The sequence below is a fragment of the Patagioenas fasciata genome, chromosome 1, assembly GCF_037038585.1.
Source record: "Patagioenas fasciata isolate bPatFas1 chromosome 1, bPatFas1.hap1, whole genome shotgun sequence".
NCBI classification, from domain to species: Eukaryota; Metazoa; Chordata; class Aves; order Columbiformes; family Columbidae; genus Patagioenas; species Patagioenas fasciata.
This window is the reverse complement of record NC_092520.1, coordinates 194,405,004-194,432,785: the sequence shown is the minus strand read 5'-3', so window position 1 is coordinate 194,432,785 and position 27,782 is coordinate 194,405,004.

Sequence of the window (27,782 nt, the reverse complement as noted above, 5' to 3'; positions counted from 1 at the left end):
TTGACTGTCCCACACTGAAATAGGGGAGGAGGACTCTAGTATCTAGTATAGGGAGAAGGACTCTCGTATCTTGTGATGGGACAGAATTAATTTTCCTCATATTCGCTAGTATAGGGCTGTGCACTTTTGTTACCTGAACATCATTACTGCTATGTCAGACACTATCGCTTTCCCTCCCATCTATCATCAATTTTTAATCTGACTTTTTTGAGTGGCTGATGGGGATGCATCTGCATCTGCATTTGAATGGGGTAATTCCAGGGATATATTTCCCCAACACCACAAGGCTCATAATGCTGGTGTAATGGCTACACTTTTCTCTTCTGGCAGAATTGAGTGCTGTCTCATTATCTCAGCATTCTACTTCTTCAAAAGCAGCACTAACATCTAGAGATGTCCTAAAAGTTTTCAGGGAAAGTTTTCCAGCAAAATAAACCATCTCATCTCCAAAATTCCACTGTTTGAAACACAAAATTTCTGGAAAAGGTTGAAGAAAAGTACATAAGAAATTTATAAATCTCTAAACTTTTCCACAAAAGAAAGAAGTTATTTTCTGGTCAGCTTTTTTCACTCCTCATCATGTCAGGTTTTATGAAAAATGAAGTTATTTTTCAATAAAGAATAGATGCCTCAAGTCAATATCAAACAGTTCTCCAGCAATTTAAACAAGAAATGCTTATATAACTAGAGATCATCTTAAATATTTATATAGTACTCCACATCAAAGTGTTTGATATTAATGTCTCTAGGAATAGAGGGAGAAAGCAGAGTGATGGAAGACAGAAAACTGACAGAATAGGGCATGTTATGGCCTACTGAAGGACTTTTATTATGGTCTGTGTGACTTCTTCATGGCATAAGACTTCCAGAGGTTGAGACCAAACAGCAATAATGAAAACGAAGATAAGAACAGAATATATCTAAAACACACTTGTTAAAATTAAAGCAGCTTTCCTATGATTAACAGACACATGTAAAAATCTTGAGATTAGACCCTAATATGGTCCAGTTGATTTTCTGCAGTTAATGGACTTACATAGCTCCTAATAGCACAGAAGCAGTCCCACAATCACACAAGTGTGTGCCTGCGTGCATTTATAATGAAGATGATATTATGTACATAATATGACCAATAGTGTATGTGAAGAGTATTTTCAGCCCAAACACCATTTGCTGTTGGTCTGCAAGGTGGTTTCAGTCCTTGGACCATCCAGATTAAAAAAAAAAAAAAAAAAGGTGCAAGGGATCTTTCAAAGCAAGCAAATGTGGTATCTTTGGCTACAATCAAAAAGTATATTCTGTAGCAAAAATTTGAGATATTTGACCAGCTCTGGATAGTCCTACCTGAAAAACTGTGCCTGGGGCAAAAGAGTATCCTCCTTTCCAGCATTCTTTCTTCTTCTTTCTCCACAGAGAAATGGGTGACCCTGAAGAGCCAGTGGCAGACTGCATACATGTGCTTATCATATTGCTATGGTGTAAATATAATGAATGCATATTTACTGTTGAGTTCATGTGTTCGGTTATTAATTTTTATCTTACAGGTCTAGTTTTATTATTTTAACTATTAAAACTAAGTGGAGAACATTTTCATTCTAAATTCACCTATTAAATAACTTATAAGCATGGCAAAGGCTTGCCTTGGGTTTAATCACATTTGGTAGGCATCAGCACAAAGATTTACAGATGTAAACCCTAAGGTCTCTTGTTCAGTTGCAGAGTAAATCCACTAAAGTTTGAATGGCTGGTAAATATTTAATGAAACAATAAGCTTCTCAATTTTTTAATGCCATATTTCTTTTCATCTGTTGTGCCTCAAGAAGAATTTCATACATCAGAATGCATGAAGTAACTTAAAGCAATTTTCAAGTGTCACATTGATTTAAAATATTTCCTCTCACAAGATTCATTCTTCAAATTGTGTCATGATTAAGCAATAATTGGAAAATTCTCTTCACTTCTCTAATTCTGCCTTTTAATGCCAAGATATGTGATGATCTATATACAAAGGATTAAAATCCTTTTGTGAAATTAATCACTGATAAAGAATATGCATAATGAAAATTCTGACTTAGCAGAGGCTAAAATTATACTAAAGGAAAAACAGGATAGAAGGGCATCTTGAAGCCACTTCCCTTGATATACAATTTTAAGTCAATTGGCATTTCTGTTTTCCTTATTCTATAATTTCATATTGTTAAATGGTGATATAGTAAGTCCTCGCAGTAACAGAGAACGAACTAAAAGCCATAATAAGGACTTCAAGAGAAAAAAGTTTTGACCAAGACACACTTGCTAGTTAGCTCTTCTTGCACTTCTAGTTTTCTTTGCTCATAAATGCTCTTTTGCTTAGATAATTTTCTCTGTCAAGAAAAGAAGCAAAAACTAAGTAGGTCTGAGCATAGGCTAAAGCCCTTGTTTTATCTGGAACTAAACTTGTTTAAATTTTCAGTGGATATGGTTTCCCTCCTGGGTTTAAAGGTGCACTTCTTCAATGTATGGATGTTTTAACAACTGTTGAAGAAAATCATAATGATATATGTTAAAAACATCTATGCTTACAGTAAATTCCACAAAGTTTAGGGAAATTTGATGAACCCACTTTACTGCTCCCATCCCTCACTGCACTGAAAATCATATATAATGTCCAGCTTAATAAGGAATTCTAGCTCTAGGACACATGGTAAGGGAATATCCTTCCCCACTTCAAACACTATAAAGAATTTCTACACAGCAAACAAGCAAAAACCTAATATATGTCTAAAAATGAACCTTTTGGCCTCTCTTTATAAATAGCCAGTCTCAGTCATCTTGAGTTCAGAAATGCTTAGGCATTTACAGGAAAGGAGCTTAACTGAAGCCATCAAGAGTGATCTCCAACAAGACACAGTAGGGACATGGTTTCTGCATCCAGCCTAAACAGCCTGGAGCACAGGTGAAGCCCACTAATGTCTCCTTGCATCCATTCTTACATCCCTACACAAAATGATAATAAAAGCAAGATAGCACAAAATTCACAAGGCAGAAAAATGCATTTTTGTATGCTTTTAATGGCTTTCTGTAATTTCAACAGACAAAGCAATCCTGAGGCTAATATATCTAGTCAGAAGAACATTCTCTGTTTAGAGGATTCATTAGAATATGCAATATCAGTGGCATAACTGCAACAATACTTCTCTACCTTGCCAAAAAGATGGAGATTTTAAAGAGAAAAAAGGAGACATGGCCTAGGTATCAAAATAGTGCCATACTTGTATACCTATTATACTTTATGCCAAAGATCAAAGTGTAATAATTTCATTTTTGAACTAACCTTCTTCTTTTCTCCATGTCCCCTTGAACTACAATAAACCCAGCTCAGACATCATTCTGAGATTGACAGGAATATGGTTCTGGAAATATACACTAGGGGAAATAAAAAAGCTACTCAAAAGTATAAGTGCTATCATTGGAATAGTCCATCCAAAAAACTAATGTATCTACTGGCAGTGTCAGTCTTACCCCAGTGATTAAAAATGCAATCTTACACTTTCTCCCTGTTCTTCTCACTCAAGTGCCTAGATAGCTGAAATGAATTTAGTCCCAAGTGGTTTGTGAATCCTGTCAAACAGAAATGAATGTTGTATATCCTTTAACAGTGTGCTTTTTCTCTTTACAGTGATGTGCAGCTGACTTCATCTAAGTGTTTTTGTTTTCTTTTGGTTTTTTGTTTGTTTGCATGAGATATAACTAACCTTTAGAAAAAATATGTTAGATTCCATACCCAGTTTGTCTCACACATTGTATTTGCATCCTGGTGTGTGACCAGTCAGGCTAACCTACTGGTGTGGTCACTATTTCGCAGAAATCTCCACATCTCAGTTTTCAAGAGGATTTGTCCGCTCTTCATTAGCGAAGGTCAAATAGGACTACCGCTTGGAAGATTTGAACCTCATTAGCATTATCTTCATTGCCATTATTTCGCAAGCTAACAAAACAAAAAGGAAATATTCCCTGGCTAGTTTCAAACATTCCTACCTTTCTCATTAGTATTGGCATAACCCTTTTCTCTAGGGCAGCTCAGAGCTCAGTTCTTGAAGGAAAGGCTGACAGCAGCAAAATTATGGTACCAAGAGGGACAGACAGAAACACTCTCTTGATTTATAATCAGATTCTCTTGTTGTAACAAGCACTTCCTCATTGCTGGGCTACTTAGATCAGCTCATGTAATTTGTCACCTACTAGAAACTACTTCTCATTCTAGCTGACAAAGAAGGGCATTTCCTCCCTATACTTAGTGAAGAATTTTAACCACCAAATGCTGTGTACAGTCTTTGGAGTAGTATTTTAATTAAGTTATTGATAAAAAAGTAATATGATTCTGAACATCACTGATCTCTGCAAGAATGATCTGTTTCGCCTGTCTGAGTGACAGGAGGGGAAGAAGACTGGTTTCAGGATGAGATGTGATATAGGATCTAAGATGGTCTGGATTCTCAGTGTGTTTCCCATATAAACCTTCATGATCTTTGCAATTCACTGGTTTCTAAATGTGTCCACAAAATACAGCTGAGGTACGGCCAGCTTTGGCGTAGAAAGACCTAGAAGCAAGGCATTTCACCTGAGGATGATTTTCTACAGAAGTGGAGATGGACATATCCTCTTGGCCTTCAGTGGTTCTTCTATGGAGCATCAGATGAGTTAGGTACAGTTTCCCTTATATTCTCATAAGTGGAACCTGGCTGTTGAGAGCAAGCTGACATATATATAGGTACAAGTGCATAATACCTAACTGTGATGTCCAGGGAGTGTTCAGATAATGGAGGTATCAGATATTTAGCTACAATTAATTGAAGTCAAACAGGGTTTTTTAGGTAAAGTCAGACTCAGGAGCAGGACTTATCTCACTGCATTAATCAGTGAAATAGTCACCTCCAGAAGGTGATTCATCTGACTTAATTTAGGATAAGATGTTACAGCATAAGATAGATCACTGTCTTTAGGTATTTATTTCATTGACTGTGAAAAGAGCTTAATGACTTTCCTCCACATTTTCCCTGACAGAACACAGAAATCTCCACCTTTGACGCCAGCAAAGGTTTTCATATCACCCGACTTCAGATGACTAAGGATCTGATTTCCTCAGGTCTTTCCATCGAGAGAGAAGGAAATTCAGAACTCCAATTTTAAATGACAGGTTTGCACACTTACCTTGTTCCTTCTTTCTGATGCTTATTTCTAAGCATAAATTGAAGTAATCTCAGAGTCTTGTTTTGTGTGTCTTATAGCACAGTATCTGTATTTAATATGGCTTTTCTCTCAGGAAAAAATCCTCAGTGTAGCAAGACTCCAATTCTACACTGATATCTCAGAAACCCAAGTGTCTAAACCCACTGCTCTTCTGCTAAGCCCTCAGAACATTTTAATCTCACCGATGAGAAAACTACAGGAGTGCTTACAGAAACCATCTACACATAACAAGACTGTGACACTTGCTTTTAGAGCAAGTGTCTACTTTATGTCCTGTTTCACTAAGCAAGATAGCTGAGGATAAAATCATACCCCACTGGCTAATCCCCTGATGCCAATGACCTAGAAAGTTTGTGAGCACAGTGGAGATTTCACAGAACTGGGGACAAGGGGACTCTACTCAGTAATCACCATCAACCTGAGGGATAACAGCTCTGTGATAACCTCCTTCTCCTAATGCACAGACCAGCTGAGGCATCAGGAGCCTTTCAACTCCATGGCAAACCTTTCAGCTTCACAGAGCACACATGGCTGAAGGGTTTTGGCTTGTTTTTGTGTAATTCTCCTGCTGTCACATATAAATAAATGGGTAAATGTTATAAATAAAGGTCAACTGGAATGCAAAGCTGTCTAGCCAGAGTTTTATAAAAACATTCTCCAATTTACCCTTCAGGTTTGGTTTGTTTTTGTTTGTTTTTTTTTTTTTTTCTATGAGGAGGTTTGACTGATTAAGTGGCTTCTGAGTAGGTTCAGCCATGATGTAGGGGAGATGATTCTGTCCTTCTACCTTTATCATCATTTGGAAGAATCCAAGTTACCAAAGTCAGAAGAGACTAAGGGTATCTTTACTACTTTATATATAATCTTTACATTTCATAAAATAATAGGTGGCCTGTCAGGAATGCAAGGAGCCTACAGCTGATGTGAATGACACAGTTAACACATTACTTTCATGATCATCAAATAGAGGCTGAATCTGAAAAACAAACCATGAAAAGTCAAAGGAGGGCATGACAAAAATCAGTGAAGCCAGAAGTTCACACTTATATCTGCTTTTCGGTTTATTTCTTGTTCTTTCTATCTTGACTGACTTAAGGTCACCTAACTGACCGGTAATTTCACTATAGGGCTGATTAAAATAATTTTGATTTGACCCTTATCCCAACCTCTTCAAGAAACACTCAGAAATGGCAGTCTTTCCTTGCAGCTACAAATATCGTATTAATCCACCCAGGAGAAATGGTTTATCCAACACTGACAGTCTGTCATGTCTTTATCTGACCCCATCAACTGCTGTTGGAGGGGATTGCCAAAGGAATCTGTCAGTGCCTCTCTGATTGATTACAGTATTGATTTTTTAATTCTTCTTCTATTAAAAAAAAAAAAAAAGCCCCAAACCAAATGATCCATCTCACCAACTACAAAACAATTTCAGAAGTTAGTAAAGAAAAGGCTGTGATCCCTTGATACAAGTAATCAGGGATCTTAAAAAAAAAAAATCTTGGATGTGAAGAACCAACAACAGTTTATTTCCTATTCCAGAAGTAATACTGATTTTTTTTTCACAGTATACTTTATTCATATTAGAGAAGTTCACAGTATCACAGTATGTTTGGGATTGGAAGGGACCTCAAAAGATCATCTAGTCCAATCCCCCTGCTGGAGCAGGAACACCTAGGTGAGGTCGCACAGGAATCATTTTCCTCTATCAAAAGTTCTGCAACTCTTATGTGAATCCTATTTGTATATCATGTAATTAGAACCATGGAAGATGTTGTAGCAAGGCCATTAGTGTAAGTGTAAAAGGTGCCCGCATAGACTCCCTGGGCCACCTGTTCTCATTTGAGCAGAAAAGATGCAAATGGCGATCCATCATTTAGGATTTCCATTTGAAAGCGGTTCCAATTTGATTGTTTCTACTTAAGAACTATACTGCTTTGTACAGCTCCACTGACACTGGTAGCAAGTGGTACTTTTCACTGTTATGGTAGGATTTAAAAACAACAGTTCAGAATATCTTACTACCTAAACAAAACACCTGCAGGTTCAGCACAATGCATGAAGGACAAAAGCTTCTTAATTCAGAATGCCTAAGCTGAAATGGAACAAAAGACTTGCATGATTACACCTGAAAATAAATTTCTAAATCTGTTTTTGTCAAAAATTACTTAAATACTAAGAAGGATACAAAGAAAAAAAGATGTCGATGTGTAAGACCTGATTAAAATTTGGTAAACATTAATATGTCCCTCCGGGTATTCTGAGATTTTGCACAAGTCACACACTTTACAGGTTCCTATTTAAGCATATTCTACCTTTCACATTAATTGTGAGAATGAAAAGTGATTATTTTAAATGTTGTGTATAGGTAACTTTGTACGACTTTCTGGTAAATGAAAAGAAATGCTGCATTCAAATTCGAAGGCATCAGAATAGGGAATTTCATAGTAGTGTGGAAACATACATGTTAATTAAGAATAAAAAGATTTTTTATATTCCTGATCTAGACCTAAAACAGAGGACAAAATAAAAATACAAATATTTGTGGATGATTTTGTAATCTGTATTTCTAGTCCTAGAAAAAAAATATCCAAGACAACCACAAGGTCTCCCCTTCGCCGGACAACCTAAAAAAAGCTGAATGCACATAACACCAATTTAAGAAACAAGAGATTTTGTAGGTATGCAAAAAGTAATGTCTGAAACTTGTACCCTTTGATATAATGCACTTCTATCACTTTCAAGGAACTGAAAGATTTTAAAATGGAGAGTTTAAAAGTGTTTATTCTTTGATGATGCAACTTAAATTCATTTTGCAACAGAATTTCAATTAAAAAAGAAAGCTTTGTGTCCAAACCATGGAATATTACAATATAAGCTTTCTTCTCCAAAATATGAACATTAATCAAAACATAATTTTTTAAAAAGGCAGATGATCGTCTGTCTTTATTGGTATTAATTATGCTTTCTCATTAAACTGGCAGTTGTGTCAAATGTGGCAGATTAAACCCATTAACAAAATGGATGTTTCTAGTTTTCAGTGGAGAACTAATACTAATTTTACCTGTGAAGTCTTAAAAGCTTGTGATAAACAATCCATGTCATTCAGAAAAATAAAAAGCAACATCTCCAAAATACTTCTTTTGTTGACACATATGCTAGCGCTTTTTATTACCATGTTTTCCCAGAAGATGACACGCGAAACTCTACAAAGTATAGGAACACCACAGGAGTCACACACAGCAGTTGCAAAAATGAGACCCACAAACACAAAAATGCCGCTGCCATTTTGAATTATACTGAAATATAACACATTAGTTACATAACTAGACTCAACAAATCTAAGATGATGCAGGACACTGTCATGACAGCTGATATTTCTCTTGCTGGACCCAGTTCAAACAGCAGATCTGGTTTGAGGATTTGGGGGTGATCTGTGAAGCCACTTGTTTATCATTTTTTTTTCATATAAATGGCTTCTTGAAACCAGCACATGAGGTTGCCACAAAGTCACTGGTAAAGTGCTGACAGCGTAGTATTAGCCTCCAAGTTAATTAACATATAGGTAACTGGGTCACACATAACTTAATTCTGAAATAGATTTAAATAGATCCATAAAGGATACTAGCCAGGATTTGGAGGCGAAAATGAAGCTATATCTGTTTCTTCTGTTGAGCTTCCAGACATCATTTGTCTCTAATTCATACTTATAAGACCACATTTGTAAGGGAGAGAGCTAAAAATAGGCTATTTAGTTAAAAATACAAACTGAGCTTTTATTTCTTTGCTTTTTAAATTCCTCTTGTGGATAGCAAGCTGAGTGTGAGCCAGCAGTGCCCTGGCAGCAAAGAGGGCAAACAGCCTCCTGGGCTGTGTCAGCAGGAGCAGAGCCAGTTTGTTGAGGAAAGGGATTATCTCCATCTGCTCAACACTCCTTAGACCACCACCAGAGCACTGTACCCAGTTTGGTCACCCAGTACAAGGCAACACATTGACAGACTCGATCAGGTTCAGCACAGGGTTGCCGTGATAGATGGGAGATGGGCTTGTTTAGGTTGGAGGTGGCTTAGGGTGGACCAAACAACCCCAGCAACCACAGGGAGGTTGTAGGAGACAGACCAGCATCTTCACAGTGGGACATGGTGGGAGGAGAAGAGACAATGCACATAAATCAAAACGAGAGGTTCAAACTGGATAATATTTTTCTCCTGAGGATAGTTAAGCCTTGGAAGAAATGACCTACAGACACTGTCCAGTCTCTGTCCATCCTTGGGGAAATTCAAGACTTGACTGGATAATACTTTGAACCACCTGGGTCTGACATCAATTGGAGTCCTCCTGAGGTCTTGCCCAAACTGAACTACTCCATGATCCTACCATCCTCTTGATCAAGAAGTGCAGCAATGATTTTCAGGACTCAGCCCAGAACAGTCACTCCAGTAGGTGCTGCACTTCTGAGGTTATATTCTGTCACCGGTCAGACCACACATGTCTACCTCAAAACAGACACAACCACTGCCTTCCTCGCGTACCCCCACAGATGAGCATATTGCTCACACATTCCCGTAGTGCCATGATGTGCACTGGAGCCACAGTCCCAGCCCACAGCCCGAGCTGGTGGGGCTGTGCCATCAGTGGAAAGTCTCATGCAGGATGTCAGCTCTGGGTTGAAGAGGGAAACCCTATGGTTTCAAATCCATGTGCTTCAAAGGGTCCTGTTGACTTAGCGTCAGTTTTCACTGGTAGGTTTTCTGGCAATGGAGTGCAAAACATTAAGAATGAACAAGCCTAACCCTAAATATGCCTTGCTTTACCTGTGATAACCATTTAAATAGTCAGTAATCCACTGCATCATTGTGATTATCTTAATAGCAGCATAATAAAAATGCTTGCAAGACCTTGGATGGAAGTGAAAGGACCTGGAAGTTATAAAGTTACTCAAAAGCTCATACACCCTAAGATCTGCACTCTGGTACTATTATTAATTATATAATTTTACGTCTATAGAAACAAGTTACTAAAAACATTACTATATAAAAACAAATAAAAATGCATGAAACAAAATTAGGAGTAACTTACATGTAAAAAAAGTATATACATATTACGCAGTATTAATCATAAGGGGTTTGTGTTTCTACAGAGGTGCTATTTTATATATCTTAAAATCTACCAAAACAATGTCACATTGAGAACCAAGTGGGCTGTATTCTGACACTACCAATATTCTTGGCTTCAGTATGATTTATTCCAAATACTGTCTTTCACTTGCATGAATTACCAAAGAAGACTGGAGCTTCACTTCTTCTGGTTTTTTAGAAAAAAATAATCCCTCCATATTCTGACCATGTAAATCTTTGCATAAATATAGCTATTCAAATCACAAAGACATAGCAAGTAAAACGTATCTATGAAAGAGATACCACCTCTGTAGTAAAAGTGTGACAGACAATTAATATCTGTTTGAGGTACAACAGATGATACTTTCACTTCAACAACATTCATAAAACCATTTATAATTGTGTCAATTGCTCAGTTTCAAGAATAGTAAGAATCCTTTGTCTACCAAGGTTTTAAATAAAGCAAAATGGTACCATGCTTATGGAGTCTAAAAGTGAACAGAAAGTTCAGGAGGAAAATAACAAGCACTACAGGAGCAAGGTTTTCTTGACTTTTTGTATCTACATAACACAGTCACCTGAATAAGGCTCTTTCGCTACTTTTAAAAAATATATTTTATTTTTTTATCCTGTGATTCACACATCACATTTATGAATATAAATTCATATATGAGGATTTTTCCCGTCTTGTTTTCTTCTTCTGCTTTCCCACGTCAGAAAGAATCTCAGAGTCACAGCTGGAAATAATATGCTGCAGATTCGTCTCCAAAAAGGTAAGTGGTATAATGTAGGCATCTTTGGCTGAATTGCTGTAACTCATCAAAGCAGAGTTGGCAAAAAAAAGACATTCCTCAGCTGTTTTATGCACAGACAGACCCTACCACGCTGGCTCTGCCCCACACTGCCTGAAGAATACCCTTCTGTGTAGTGATGTCTAGATAGATATATTGACAATCAGGAAAAAATGGCTTTACGTGATAATATTATCAGCTTGAAAGAAACATCTACTCGGAAAAAAAAAAAACACAAAACGTAAACTTGACAGCTTTACACTATTTGACACCAAAAGCAATTAAATCTGATTCAATTTCTAAAGTGTATCATTTGTATTTGTCTTAACAAGTTAAAATAAAAATCTTTCCTTACTGTCTAGAAAAAGCTGTCAAGTTTTTTAAGTAAAATATTTTTTTTAAAATAGAGATAAATGCATTCTACAATCTGTGAGATTTTTTCTTGAAGCACATGGAATTCTATAATTCACTATAACTATTATGACTCTCTGAATGTGCTAACGTTGTTCTGACAGCTCTTGAATAGGAACATGACCTACTGTTGGAAAGCATCAAAAGATGCCCCAAACTTTGCTAATTATGAAATACTATGTTTGTGGAATTTATGATTTAATTTTAGTTTTTCATCCTATTCAACAGATACTAGAAGGACTAAACAGAATTTAGAGGTTAAAACAAACTTTTCTAGGAATTTCTAAAGACTGCGACTTTTAAAACAAGATATGAGCCAGCTCCTGCTCTTACTTCTACCAACCATATGTGCGAACGTTCTCATTTGGAAATTATCAATTACTGCATAAACTAAACAAGATGTTAAAGGGAAAGATCTTCCACTTTGACTGAACATCTCACTGTATTCACAACTCATCCACAGCTCTCATCTGTTTGAATCACATTGCTATGACTCCTATTTGCAACCTGTGTCATGGCAGAAATTTGTGGGGTTTTGCGTAACTAATTAAAAAAAACCCTTAAATGTTTAACGTAAAAGATGATTACAAGTAAGGACTTCTGGGCTTTTTTGTTTTTCTTTCTTGACACCATAGCTCAAGTTTTTCTCTAGTCTTTTATCATATAAGCTTACCCAGAGGAAAAAAAATATCAAACCTGGTGCCCAATTTATCCGTTCTATGTCTTCCTCCAAAGATACCAGTCTCTTTTTACTGCACCACATCCAGAAAAAGGTAACCTAATTTAAATTATGGATCTGTCCCCTTGTTTTCCAGTGATGCAATCCAGTAATCTTTGCAATCTACACCCTGGAGCTAGTCAAAGGGTAAACTAAAGCTTGGACCAAATGAAAAGTATCTAGACATCACAAACATTGCAGATAGGTGTTGGACTCATCTCACCTTATTTGTGGTTGATGGAAAGAACATGTACTTCTAAGGAACTATCCATTGAATCTGCAAGTAGACATCTAAAGAGGATAGACTAATTGCATCCCAGAAGTGTGTGGGTTGTTCTCCAGAACCCAAAGATGCTAGAGGTTGTAGAGCTCTGTGTTTGGTCAGATGAATCTTCCCTATCTGTCTCTAAGAAGTACCTTGCTACTTCATGAACAGGCCCCAGTTTCCAAATGCTGAAAGAGATGTGCTAAGTGAACTTTCCAAAAAAAGCCAGTGGGCTTTGGAAAAAATTATCAGATCTTAGCAAAACAGTTAACTGAATGTTTCTTTTCTAGGTGCTGTGGAAATGCCTACAAGGAATTACAACTCCATATTCTACTGGAATCATCTTTCTCTCACAATTGCTAAGTAGTGTTAAATAATACCAAAGTAAAGGAAGGGGAGACAGTCCGTTAGATTAATCATATCTGTAACGGTCTTTAAGATTATACTAAATGCTATAGTTTCTTTCCCTGAATTGGGCCTGAATGAAAATAAGAGGTGAGTCATACTCAGGGATTCCAAGGTCACACAAGCAAATCCTCCTGCCGCTTTGTGCCTATTATGTTAATTCAGCAATGTTTGTTTTGTTTTTTCCTGTCATCAGCAGTGTGAATGTGGTCCATTCAAAACTGTTACTATAGGAACCCTATGGTAACATTTAAAAATTTATTTTATTTTGGATAAAAATATCAGAAAATTCACAGAGAAGTTGTTTAGGTAGAACAATAAGGCATCTGATATTTAATCTGCAAGCACTTAATAAGAAAGCATGTACCCAGTGGGCAGTGGGAGGTTTTCAGGGAGAGCTCAGGTTCTGCCAACAAAATGTGGGAATGAGAAAGATGTTTTGTAGGTGCTGAGCTGACCATCTGGGAAAAACACTGAAGGCTACTGGGTGGGCTGGCAGGCAGCCAGGTGAGAGCCATGGGTCAGTGAGGGACCCACCTGCCCCCAGGCTCTGCCCTGAGCCCCTGCTGCTGCTGCCTGCAGTTTGCCCCCGGCCTCTGCCAAGCAGGCAGCAGGCGAGCTCCCTCTCCAAGGTAAGTAAATTTTCAATTTGCATAATCTTCTTTGCCGCCTTGGCGAATTAGACACACCTAATACAAGTAAGCAAAGGCTGTCTCGGACTTAGCGTCATTACCTAATGACCAGCTAAAGACTCCCCCGACTTCACCCTTTTGCCTGCTCTGCCACATGGCCAGAGCCCCCCTGGCAGTGAACTGACTCATCAAAGACACCAAAGTTAAAAACAGGGTGATGATGCTCTGGCACTCCTGGTTAGGTGAAACGCCATCAGTTTAAAAAGTAGGCCATGCATAACTTGCCTTCCCTAAATTCATTTAAAATCAGTGGGTAAAAGACAAATGTGACTGGTAAGATGTAGAATGAGCATAACTCATCATGAAAGGAGCATCACCCAAGAGACCGGTTACCATAGCTCATGTGCAGAAGAGGCTTTTGAAGGCTGTTTATGCTGCTTTGTCTTAGTGCGGATGGGACCTAGCGTCAGCTATGGGAACAGACAAGAAAGATGCTAACAGTAAATATTATTGAAGCACAGATGCTGTTTGCACTGTAGTTCTGCAATTAGAACTGGCATAATGCAATTCTGCTGTTGTTTTGCACATATATATGTTATAAATATATATCTACTTATACACAATAACAGCAGAACCTCATATTTGGCTAGATTATATATATATATATATATTTTTTTTTTTTTTTTTTTCATGTCACAGATGTGAATAGTTAAAAAAAAATACGGCATGTATTAGGCCAAGAGAGACAGTCCCCAGTCTGGACATCAGTTCTTTCCTAGTGAGGGACCAGGATGCTCCAGCATTCCAAAATTATGCTTACAGGGTGAGTCACTATCTTTGCATTTCAAATTAATTTAAATGCAGATCCTACTTATTTGTTATACTCAGTACTTTGGCTTCTGTGTTTTCCCCACACCTGTTGATGACAGTACTAATCCATCTAAGAGGAGAAAAAAAAAGCCACAGAAAAATGTCTCTACTCAGATTTGTTTGAGATGTCATTAGTCATCAGAGGAAAGTGCAAAATCTCCCAGAGTGATGGTACAATTTTGATTAGTCCTTAAACAATCAGACGAAATCCTAAGAAACTTCAAGTGCTATAAACAGTATTAGGATGCAGACACTGCAGAATAACTTCAGGTGTTCCAGTAAACTGGGATCTGAAGAATCCACTTATATTTCCTACACTCTTGTTTTACTCCACCTTGCATTTTTTTAATGCTGAATATAATACTGAATTGCCATATGTTCCAAGTAACGTACTGTAGCCCATGCCACTGTTTTGCGTAGTTGTGTTCAGGAAATCTATCTATACTTGAGAAAGTACTTGGCTGAGTCCTGTCATGGTGGGTTTATGTGGAATAAAAGAGAAAGTAAGTAACCCATCCCACCTGCCCTTGGCACTCTAGAGAATGATTCAAGTTATGGTCCCACAGTTATTAAGCCTAGACTGAGCATTAGCAACCACAAGCTTTGGTCAGGTATGAGCACATATTTTTACAGCTATGTATTTCTGTTGAATTAGCCAGAGTGCATGATCTGATATTTATGCTGGCTGATAATATGGCTGCTCAACATGCCAGACTGAGTTACCTGCTAACTTCAACTCACTCGGTTGCTGCATTGCTCGCGTAATTGAGAAGCTGTACACGTACACTGAGACTGATGAACATCACAGACATCACAAGCTCGTGGGCACCCAGAGGTGAGGAGGCCCCTTGTGAACACAGACCGGTGCCTTCACACAGCTCCAGGGCTATGTCCTTAGTCAGCCCCATCTGTGACAGCTCTCCCTGGAAGATCAGCATGAGGGGGAGCTGTTTGCATCTGCACTGCTGTCCAGAACACACATCTTTCACGCCAGCTCCAGGCCTCAGCACTCAGCCACACAATTCTGTTCTTGGCAAGGCCTGTGAAGGTCGCTGTTTCCCAGCAGAATCAGGTGATGAAAAGGTGTGTGAACAGGCTTTGCTGGGAGAAGCATTGCCTCTTTTTCCGAGAAGGCATGCAGTGACAAATGTTAGAAGCTGAGAAGAAAGAGCAAAAGAGCCAGATGTACTGCTAGGCTTTTGTTCCTCTGCTCATGAAACAACACAATCAAGGCTGAAAAGCACGTGGCTCTGACTTCGTGCAACACCTGCAGCCATGAGAAAACCAATGCCTGCGCAGTGTCATTCTGGAAATACAAGAAGACCACCAGTGAAGTGAGAATGCTGAGGTGAAAAGGCAGTGTTCATGGAGGCCTTTGCTGAGCACATCTGGCAAAGCAGCAGAGCGTCCTCGATTTAGGACTGAGAAGAAGACAGCCTTCTTCATCTGGAAGATGACAGCTCCTGACTTGTACTACTTCACTTTTGCCAGCAGAGATGTTTGGGGTAGAAATGATGGAATTTACATCAAGAATTATAAGGCAATATTTACCTCTTGTGAAGTTCTTGGTCTATGCCACCTGCACCCACATGCATCAAGAAGTTACATACACCAATCACCCAGGGATTTCCTCTAGTTGCTAGGGTCATCATCATATTCTTATTTCCAATCCTTATTTTACAAGGAGTGGTTCTCTGTTGCACTGATGGCCACTGTGATTACCAATAATGCTTTACTGTTATTGTTAACTGCCTGATAATCCCACCTCTACTAATCTTGCCTTTTAGGTCAGTACACTGCTGCTGATGAACGCTCTTGAAGGTGGATGGTCTGCCTCTAGCCCTTGATGGAACTCCTCTTGATGTACTTGCAAATGCAATTATTTGCCAGGAATCTGAACTGTTGCCAGAATCTCTTCAAGTGTTATTTTTATGACATCTGTACAATGGTGTTGAAATAGATTTTTAGGCAGCTGAAGGGATGCAGAGGGAACACAGTCAAATTAAGCCTAATCATGGCTCCCACACCAGGATCCTATTTCCTTGCCATAGCCTAAGCAATATTTGTGTGATCAAAGAGTTGAATGAAAGATGGTAGCAGAAAGCCAACACAGCTACCATTGTCTGCTAAGGATTATTCATCTGCCTCTGAGAACAGGCAATACCAAATTATAAGGAATACTCTGGCAGACCAGAGTAAATGCTTGAGTGCTGCTTGCTATTTTACCGAGAAATAGACTCCTGAGCTCTGACTGCCTTCCTCAGGGCTCATCTCTGACCATACAGGTCCACACATGTTCATCCCACCAACCCTGCCGGCCCTTGGCCGTTCTCACCAGCAGCTCTACTTAATCATTAGACAAGCTGGTTCCCCCCTCTCAAAATGGAAATAGAAACTTTTGACAAATAGTGTGTATTTGGCTCAGGCAAACCAGTGTTTTCATATATGGAGAAGATATTATCATATAGTCTAAGTAAATCTATAGGTTTTTAACAATGAAGAGTAAGGGAAGAAATACAGGGAAATAATGGATGACTGGATGACAAGTAACATAGAATCACAGAATCATTTCAGTTGGAAAAGACCGTCAGGATCATCGAGTCCAACCATAACCTAACCTAACTCTAGCACTAAACATAAAGACAATGTGCTAGAATTAAGGAGAAATAATTTTTTTATTCACCTCTGCAGCGGTCTAATGACTGTTTAAAAGAACAGAAGAAAGTTGGGATACCTTACAGAGACTATGAATTATTATAAACATGAAAAGTATTCCATAGCAAGAATGTGTTTCAGAGAGATTCTTCAGAGAAATTGTAAATTATAGTCCTTAGTCCAGAATTTTAGAGGTTGTCTAAGTTGTGTGCTTAGCAGTAGCCACTTTCTATCTACTGGCTTAGGAACAGACTGGATTTTTACAGAGTTGGGGCTGAAGGCCATAGTTCTGCAAATGTTTATGCATGAGTAGAGAGTAAGGACTGAGTCCTAAAAATCACAGTATGCTGTGGGTGAGGAAAAAAATGCAGAGGAAAAGCAGAGGAGGGTGGTATTTTTCAACCATAAATAATACACTATCCTTCAAGACAACTCTTTCATAGAAGTTATCTGTTGAAAAGAAACTTCTATTTTCACAAGTGAATAGCATTTTAGAAATATTAAAATATGGAAGAGAAAAATCTGCAGCAATTCAACAACTCTACAATGTTATTGAAAGAATATTTTTAATTTAAAATTTAAAAGCCTGCTCTGCTCCTGTCCTGAAAAGCACTCTCCTTGCTTTCATGAGCACAAGCAAATCAACACCCTGTTAGCACAAGGTAGTTCTTGTTTGAATTGTGTACCCTGGAGATGCATAATGAGTGCAAAGGAACTGTTCCTAGGGGGGGCTCAGATTCTGAGAAAGGAGAAAAATTAAAGTGCCCTGCATATGCCATCTGGATTCTATGAAGGGGGTGAGATAAATTAAAAATAAAACAATTTTTTGAATTTCAACTTAATACTTCAAAGTTGAGCCATAAAACTTTCACTCAGGATTTTGTTATAGCTGAAATTGCCATCTGTGAGGCACAATTTTCATGGATAGAAGGCTACCAGCACTCAGAAAAGATTCCATTACTTCCAAAGAGGTGCATTCAGAACAGCGTGTGTAGGTCCAAAGCAACATTTGTGACTCCTAAGAATTAGACATAGAAAAGTATATAATTTTAAAGTCCAGTAAATGAACCAGTAGCAAGAATAAATTTCAGACCAAGGTGAGGTGAAACAGAAATTGCCAAATTGTTTTGGCAAAAACCCTTTTTAACCTTTACTTGATTTATATTTATGACACATCCAGAGGGAGAAAAAATCTGAAATAAGAATTCAGAACTTCATTTAGAAAATGCTAGAGTATAGAAGCAAAATTTATCAAAAATAGAATATAATTTTCTTTTTTTGATTTTTTTTTTAATTTTGTGTTCACTGATAAAACTAATATTATGAAGGTAATCCATTGGAAAAGAAATAGTGCATTTCTGATAAATGTATTTAATATTCTAAAATCTTTAAATTTTATTTGAAACAGCCAAAAATCCATGCAGTTATTACTGGAATTTGCCAGAGCTTTCAACCTTGAGTAAGATCCTGGCCTTTTTGGTGTCCACAGCAAAACGCTGATTGACTTTAAGATTTTAACCCTACAGGGATAGGCACCTGCACATTTGAGCTAAAAATAGTAATTTATATGTGATAATTAGGCTGGTAAGTGGAGAAAACAATTCAATTAAAGGAAGTGAATGTTAGAGCTGGTCAAGGGGAGGTGAAATTAGTTTTTAATAAATTAACTTGCTAAATAATGGCAGAAAACCTGCCCTTTTTTACCTGATTGGTGATTTCTACAGTAGAGTTATTGACTTGAAGAGTCAGGCATTAAAATCTTTACACAGCAGGGATCCAGCAGGCACACAAGATGCAGGCAACTGACCCAAAAAATATCAGGATTGGAAAAAAGCAGCCACAAGTTTCCATATCTGATGTATAACAGGATAGGCAGGCAACTATGTCCCATCATGGGACAGCGCACCAGGCTGCTGGCAGAACTATTCCACATGCTGTGGTTCAGTTCAGCCCCGGCAGCCCTGTTAAGGATGCCTGGGAACTGCAAGCAAAGCAGGAGCCACTCATCAGTCAGTCCTGATCGACTTTAGGAGAAAGTGTGTTTGTGCTGTTGCTCTGCTCTGCTGGCCTTTTTGTCTGAAAAAGTTACCTTTGGAGTTACTGGACAGTTTTTGATAGAGAGTCTAACCGATAATAGAGTTCTAGTGGATTTGCTTGCTTAGTTAAATAAGTCTGCGAAACCTTCCCTTAAAAGCAGAAGAAAAGGCCAGTCAACAAATGCAAAACTGCCTTTCTGCCTGTACTTGTTCAAAGCTCTCTCTTCTGATTCACTGCTCTTTTCCTTACTTTATACTGCAAACTATACTTCAAACGAACAGGTACATGTTCACCGCCAGTCCACCCCCTAATTCCTTTGGTTGCAATCAGTCTGTGCCACTTAAGACACTAAGTCCAAGATGTCTGGATATTAATTTCAGAGCAGCCAGCATACAATATGTACTTTCCAAGGACACTGTCTATGGCAGACAGTATTTAGAATTACTCTCCCCTATCTTCTCTTAAACAGCCCTATTCCTGTCATGGGGACACCTCCTGCTCAAACAGTTCAGCCCTGTCTATGGCTCATTACATCAGTGGCTTCTTATTTCCTCTTTTGCCTTGCTGCAGTATTCTCATCTTTGGCCACACTTTCTCCATGTTTCACATTTGCTCTGATGAGATAATATTTTAATGTGTGTCCTCAATAGTTACTCAGTTTGTTTCTAAAGGAAGTTCAGTGAGAAAAAGTCCCTGTGGACAGATTCTTAGCATGAATATACATTCATACTTATTCCACTTTGGGATTGGCAAGTGCCTTCTCAAATACTCAACAGCTGCCTGAAAAGTCCATGGCTAAAAGTTCGAGGTGATGGCTCTGTATCTCTTAATAGATTGACACACAGATGGCACAGTTTGGACTCTGCTGAAGGCTAGAGTACAAAAAACTGATTAGTATGCTACAGCATTGGGTTTCTCAATATTCCTTTTATTATTTATTAAAAGGTACAGGCTTTCACTATTCTCTGTTGCTGAGCTTGTGATTTACAAATCTGATTTCCTTGCTGTAAAACTCTGCACATTTTTATTGCTCACTTGTATGCAGAAGAGCCAGGGAAGCTGTTGATGTCTCCAGGGTTTTTGCAGCCCTCAACACAATGGAAAATATCTACTTCACCCAGCTTATGGTCACACAATAAACAGTCTCTAAACATTTTGCTTTGCCTAACATTTTGCTGCCATAGGCAACTACTTAATCTGCCTACACAGTGGAGCTAGCCCTGAGGGGATGCAATATGTGTTGGAAAGGATAGATTTATACTAAAACAGTTTTCAAGACTAGTAGAAAAAATAGCTGTTCATTTGAGATTTCCTGCTATATTCTCAGCTGTTCCAATAACAGAAGTGTTAAAGATTTCTACAATCAAGGTTCCACATGGATTCCTTCTATAAGCAGATTTGTTTCCACCTCACAATCAGTACTATATTTCTGCTTTAGGTTCTGCCCTTTTATCGTATAAGCATCTTCTGTGTAAGCCAGACTTGAAAGGTACCCTTGTGAACCATGAGGAGACCAAAGTGAAAACCCATGACAGCCAGTTGGAAATGAATTCAACTCTCATGGTTTGACATTCCTTTTTGTTTACATTTGCATTAAGTAGCACAGCAGAAGGAGGCACTATGCCCAGGGTAGAGGGGGAACCCCTCTCCTTTGGGAGGCAAAGTAGACACCGAGTCTCCATTTAAACCTCATTATGACATCAATTCATGTGAAAAAAGAAAAATCACAGGTTTGTGGTTTATGCCTGTAATAAGCCCTTCAGAAACAAGCTGCTCTGGCAACGTAATTTAATCCTTACTACTTCCAGGGTTTTTTTCTAATTATATATTCCTCTGCTGTAAGAGAACCAGGATTTGTTATGAATCAGGTCAGCCTGTAGCTGTTTTACTTGACTGAAGAACTCACACTTCTTCTTAGAGTCTGTTATGACTCTGCTAATTTAAGACTATTACCTGAAACAGACATATTTTATTTGGCTTTTTCTATGTTGACGGAGTGTGAAAGCTTGCAAAATGATCTCCAAGTGCCTCTACAGAATAAGACTCGTAAGGCTCATTGTGATAAGTGAGACCAAAGTAACCATAAAACTTCTCAGTCTGTCTGTGCTCCACATGAGATGCTTGAGTCTCAGTGGAACCGATTGCCTCACTCCTCCCACCAAGCAGAAGAAGAGGGGCTTGCTAAGGCTCTTTTATAAAAGATAGATTTGCCAGGAAAGCCTTGTTCTCCCAGAGGTATATTAAAACAGCCATGCATGCCCAGAGCTACAGCATTTGCTTCAGAAGGGGCATGCTTCTTGGAAAAATGAGAGCTTTTAGCTCCACAATGGTATGTTTGGTTTTTGTTATTTTTTATATATATCCTATTCTTATCCAAATCAATTACTATTATGATAGCTAATGATGACGCAGAATCGTCGGGAAAGATGTTCACTGGCAAAAAACAGCCTCAGTTTCAGGATTTGAAAAGAGCAGGCTTGAGCTCTGGGAAGTGAATACAGTTCTCTCCAGTACTCCACAGGCTCTGGGTTTGATTTTCAGTTCAAGCTGAGATAGAGTCATTACAAATGAACGAGAACAAGTGTGATTTTAGGACACCTTTGTGTTTTTTGTATTAGCACTCTGGCTGGCAGTGTGGTTGGCCTGAGTTAAAGAAACTCCAAGGCTAATCTAATTTACACTTTGATTGTCAAAAGTTGCTCTGGCAGCTGAAAATAGCGACATCTGTCAAGAGGGCAAATCCATCCCTGTGTGGTTTTTTTCTGGTCACATAGCCTGGCATAAGAGCATATGCCACCTCAGCTGCTAGTACTAGAGACTGAAGCTGTCATGCTTTCCCTTCATCAGCAAGCCTCCAGTCTCCCAGCCATCTCTTGGTGCATCTTCTACAATGGATGCAGCAGTCGTGAGAAGCAGAGGTCTGTGATGGCTTTGCCTCATTCAGAAAAGTTTCACATAAACAGGACTTTTCTAATATTCAGACTTTTCAGGCATGTGCTCTCTTATAATCAATTCAGCATAAAGAGACCATTAAGACATGGACAGCTAAGAGCCCATTCTCCCATCTTGAATCTAATGTGACCATTTCTCTTGTATGCCAGTAAATGAAGCTGTTTGTATGTATTAACAATATTTTGATGCAAAAAAATAAAATTAAATCTTCTCTTCAAATAATGTTGTTTCTCTTCTATCTACTTCTTATTTCTAATTCTCCCCTCAAAGTCTGGGAGTATATTTTGTCACGTATTTGTGGCTACCTGAGAGCTTGCTTTGGTCACTCTGGAAAGTTAATGCATCTGAGCTTACAAATGCTGCTAACAGGGATGGTTCCAGCTTAGCATGTGTTAATGCTGTCGACTTCATTTTCTGAGTTTGGAGATTGAGCAGAACAGATTCGTGTGTTATATGATAAAGATCTGTGAATCCATGAGAGCCATGAAGAATCTGTATCAGGGCCAATCACCTTCCCTTCCAATACAAGAATTAAAGGTCATACATTAAAGTGAAAGGAAGCAAACTCTGTTTTAGCAAATGACAGTGTTTTATCATAGTGTCTAGCTAAGCTGCAGAAATCCTTTCCACATGATGTGGGTGTACTAAAAGCTTACAGAAGTTCAAGGGGAGTCTAGTGAAGTTCACCAGGAAGAGAGATAAAAGGCTGTTACTGAACACATAGGAAAACATCCAGCTCAGGAACTCAGGGAACCTTTGGTAGCTAGAGGCCTAGAGGTTACTTAGGTCAAGTGTCATTTGTTTTCTCTTTTACTCTTCCTTAAACATCTGATTTTGGCCACTTTTACAGGCAGGATGTCGGATTAGATGTGCTTTTGGGCTGATCCATTGTGGCTGCTCTACGTTATATTATGTTACACATTATACTACAGATGCCTGCAATATGTTTGTGAGATACCCTGCGTTCCAGTGTCACATGCAATCTTCAAAGGGACTTCTTCTTGCCATAGACTGTGGGACTAGCCTAAACTGGCAAGCTGAGATTTTTAACTCTTAATTAGCGAAAACTAGACTAAGTGAATTCTTCCCTGCATTACATAAACATTTCCCAGAGCAAAAAGTGTTTCTAGTTAAGGGAGACTTGGCTAAGAAAGAGATTGCTCTCTTGTTGTGTTCATAAAATTCATCTTCACTAATAAAGCTTTGCAAATAGGAACCTTCTCAAGGAATGAGCCCTAAATCAGTCTGAATAACCTGGATCAAAACTTATATTTTAAGTTAGCTAACTGTTCATAAGCAGATTTATATACTATCCAATCAGCTCTAGATTGCTCTAAGCTTTTGGATTTTGGGGAATATGAAGGATATATAGATATGAATGTTTTTAATTTGTCTATGTCAATATAAAATCCATCACTCAAAGACACTCCTCTAGCAATGTGATCTGAAGAAACTGCTTGGGTAACCTTCTTTTACACATATATTTAGCAGTCACCTGAATTATAAACCATTTTATATTAAATAAGTAATAAAGTATAATTTACACTAAATTAGAAATTAAATGAAGTTACTAATATAAATCAGAATACTCCTCTTCAGTCTTGTATTTCTCTATGAGAACACTCAATAAAAAGTTCACATGACAATGTAAAGGGGAAATACAGTGTCTTTACATAGCTTGATTGCCACAGATGTATGATATTTACTCTCAGCTGGGAGTAGACAAGCACCCTATATCTTAGAGTATCTTAGAAAATGCCTTTTGATACACCTGGCTGACCCATTCTTTGCTGGCGACTCTAAGTGACAGGGGAGACAATGCTATTACTCTTTTCATCAAAGGTCTCATAGTATTGGTTGAATGCTGGCATAGTAATGAGCTTTAGATGCAGGTGGAAAGACTCCAAACTTTGGAGGCCGTATGAAGTGTTATTGGCTAATTAGGACACGTGTCTTCCTATAGTCATGCAGACTTAAACTGATACAGGGCAGACCTGGAGTGGGATAGGACGTGCTTCAGTATAGATTTATTGGCAGTAATTCGCTTTGCAACTGTTCCAGGTGTTTTACAGCTCTTGCTCTGCTCTTTCAGTTTTAGAAAGTGTTGGATTGGCAGAAAGTGTTACACATAAAAAGTGTGTTAGAAACCTGTTAAGAATAGAAGCCAGGAAAGACTCCAAAGTTAGGAAATGATGGAAATAAGGTTGTATTGCATATTTTTACTGCCCTTTCTCTCTGTGTACATTACACAGTCCTTAATTGTAGGAACACATTATGTTTTCATAAGATCCCAATCTCACTTAGTGCTCACTGACTGAGCAGCCAGTCAGTATATAGTTTTCATTCTTCAATGTCTAACCGCTCATTTATTTCACAGTCCTGAAAATCCCCTTTAGAGTTCCCTGTTGTGCTTATCAATGTGATATGTAGTGTTTTCTAGACAGTAATAAGTTTTTGCATAAGCAAAATAATATATTTTTCTCCTTTAAGAAATATCTGATGTACTCTTATGAAATTTGAAGACAAACCTTTCTTTTTTTTTTTTCATACTGAAACAGACAGTCAGCAGGGAAAGTTTCCAAATCAATGGTTAAAAGCTGGCCAAATTATAAGCAGCTTAAGAGATTGTCTTATGATGGGGCATGTCAAGTGACATTCAATCTAGAAATAGTTACCAGGGCTTAATGAGAGCTACCATGCTTTAATACACTGTTTATGTCACCCTGCAGAAGACCAGAGTCTATTGAATCTTGTGCATTTGTAACATGAGAGGCATTGCTGATGAGTGAAAATAGTGTCCCATTCCTCACTCTGATGCACAGTGGAAAAAGCACGGTAAATCATACAAGCAGCTGAAAACCCAAGCAAATTAAAACTGTTCATAAACTCTCCATAATAAAGGTCTGAGTTTTGGTGGTAGTGGTGGTGATGGTTTTGTTATTTTTTTTGTTTGTTTGTTTTTGTTTTGTTTTTTACGGGGTTTTGATTTGGTTTGGTTTGGTTTGGTTTGGTTTGGTTTGGTTTTTGGTTTGGTTTGGTTTGGTTGTGGTGGTTTTTTTTGTCTGCTTCAGGAGCCAAGTTTGGTACTACTCTAATTTACAGATTAAATTAATGAGAAACAACTTTTCAAGCTCAGAAAAAATTTTCCCCTTGTAAGTTTATTACATAATTTTCCATCATGGTGCCCTTACTGGTAGCACAATGAACTTTATTTTAAAATAAACTTACCAGGTGGAAACCACAGCACCATCAAACTTCTCTATTTTTTTCCCAAATTCCAACCTGAACATCAAACAGTACATTCAGTTGCTAATCTTTGATGTTTTGCTCATAAGCAGAAAGATCTGCTTTTTGCCTTCCTCATTATTGGTATCTTTCTGGAGTTACATTGGAAATACTTTATGGTTTCATGAACGTGAAAGACCAATGCCAATTTTTATTTATCATTGCGCTCACGCATCATAAGCCATCAATTAGAACAGTCAGCTAATTCTTTAAAGATTAACTGAAGACATTGGTTGATATATGACATGCTGATCAAATTGCACAGCACTTATTGGACAGTAATGCATCTGAGCAAATCAGTAATGATTTTATAGAGCCCCTGTAGAAAATTCAATATATGTGTAGTGCTTTTGGAGTTAGTTTAATAAAATTAGAGTCTTAAAAGAAGATAATAGTAAGGTATTTATTTCAGAAAGGAATAAAAAAACAACACAAGATGGATAAGTTTTTCTAAAATATTAATCTTAAATCATCTCTAGACAAATACCATGCTGAAAGGCCCTATGACACATCCTGATTCCTTGTGTGTGAAGAGAGATATGTTCCCCTCCTGAATAGTGTACAGTTTCTGTGTAATAACTTCATAATAAGTCAGTCGTTCATTGAACCAAGCAAGAGAAAGTGGTAGTGTTCTGTTATATGAGAGTGATGGCAATCTGTTTCTCCAAAGTCTGTGTTGATCCTATGCTTCAATTATGCGATTTATGTATTTTTTTTAGTATGGGGCCAAGTGTTCCATAAAAGGGCATACGCATTTTCACAGTTGTATTTATGTACAACAAGAGCTCCTAACTCTCTAACATACTGTTTGCATACTCAGATACTAAATAAGTGAATGTAGTTGCAATGATCCTGAACATATCTTTTAGCATAGTTAAATATGTCTCTTCAGTTACTCGGCCTTAAAGAGAAGAATCTTATACTTTCATACATTGGTAGTTTACTTATAGCATTCAATATGATTAAGAATTAATATGACAAAATGTCACTTCTTTAACTTACCATGTGGTAATAAATATTTCTCTTTCTGAGGCTTGGTTTCCATCCACCTTTATTTCAGTTGTTGTACCCAGTGTCCATTGTGACTTTATACACTTATTAAAGAGCTAAGTTGTTCCGTTGTGCTGGATTTTACACATATCTGTGGCAAGGCTGTGTTCTTTTCTTACTCTTTCACACAGAATACACCAGATTTCTCCTTCATTAATCCCAAGTCAAGTCCATATATCTGGTGTTCCTTCTTCTGTTGGTATAAGGAAAGTAGAAGGAATAAGCACGACTGTAGTCCTCTCTTTCTCGCACTTCTAGAATAGGTTCCCCTTGCAATCCCTTCAAAGAATAATGCAATAGTATGCTCTACCTACCTTAGATTTCATGATTTTACACAGATTAACTGTGAATACTCACGTTTATACTAGTATAAAATGCTGATCTCATACAAAGATAATTTCAAAATAGCAAACCCACAGCTGTGTCTTGGGGATTTAGAAATTTTTCAAGACAGCACAAAGAGATGGCATTTGGAAAAGCAAATGTTGAGGGTGTTGGAAAAGATATTTTAATGTTGTCTTTAAAATGTCATATTTAACTTCACGGTTACCATTTAAATTGCTAGCTACTGCAATAATGTGGTCAGCAAACACCAGCTGGATGCATAAAGTTATACAGTATTCAGCCACGATATGTGTAGAAATATAACAACATCCATTACCAAATAAGCAAGTTTTTACTTAAGCAAAACATCTCAATAGAGAAGTTTCTCTTGTTACATGGGGTGTGCCACGTAGACCAAACATATGTTGTGTTTGTCACTTTTCAGTGTGGGTTTGGCATCTGACTAAAAAGCTGTAACAGATGAGGCTGAAAAGGTATCATCTCCCTGTCACTCGGCTTGTCCTGTGTTGTCTATGTCGTGGGCTCTGCCAAGGAAATGCAAGATATGCAGCCCCCTCCATTGAGTGCTGTGCTCTGCAGTGTTTTAACAAAAGATTTCCATGAATTTCCCTCTCCTGCTGGCCAAGGCTTTTAAAGAAAATAGCTGTGAGTGTGAAGCATCAAATAAGGATTTTTCCATGTAAATGAAAATTGAGGTTTTTTTACAACTGCAATCAACAGGAGGGGCAAGACACCTGGTAAACAGCTTTATAGCAGTTTGACCTTAGTAAAAATGTTTCAGTTTGATTGTGAAAGAAGTTAATTGGCTATATTGATTAATGTGCAGCCTTCATTATGTACAATTGCTGAGTACCTGTTAGTACCAAAGGATATCTTTCTCAGTGGAGAAAATTTATGCATTTTTCAAAGCGTAACGAATCATGCAGAAAAAGCACCCTGCTATGTGGATTTATCTGAGAGGACTATACACCTTTGGGGAAGTGATTTAGCTGATTCAGCAAAGATAGTGGGCTTCGACAG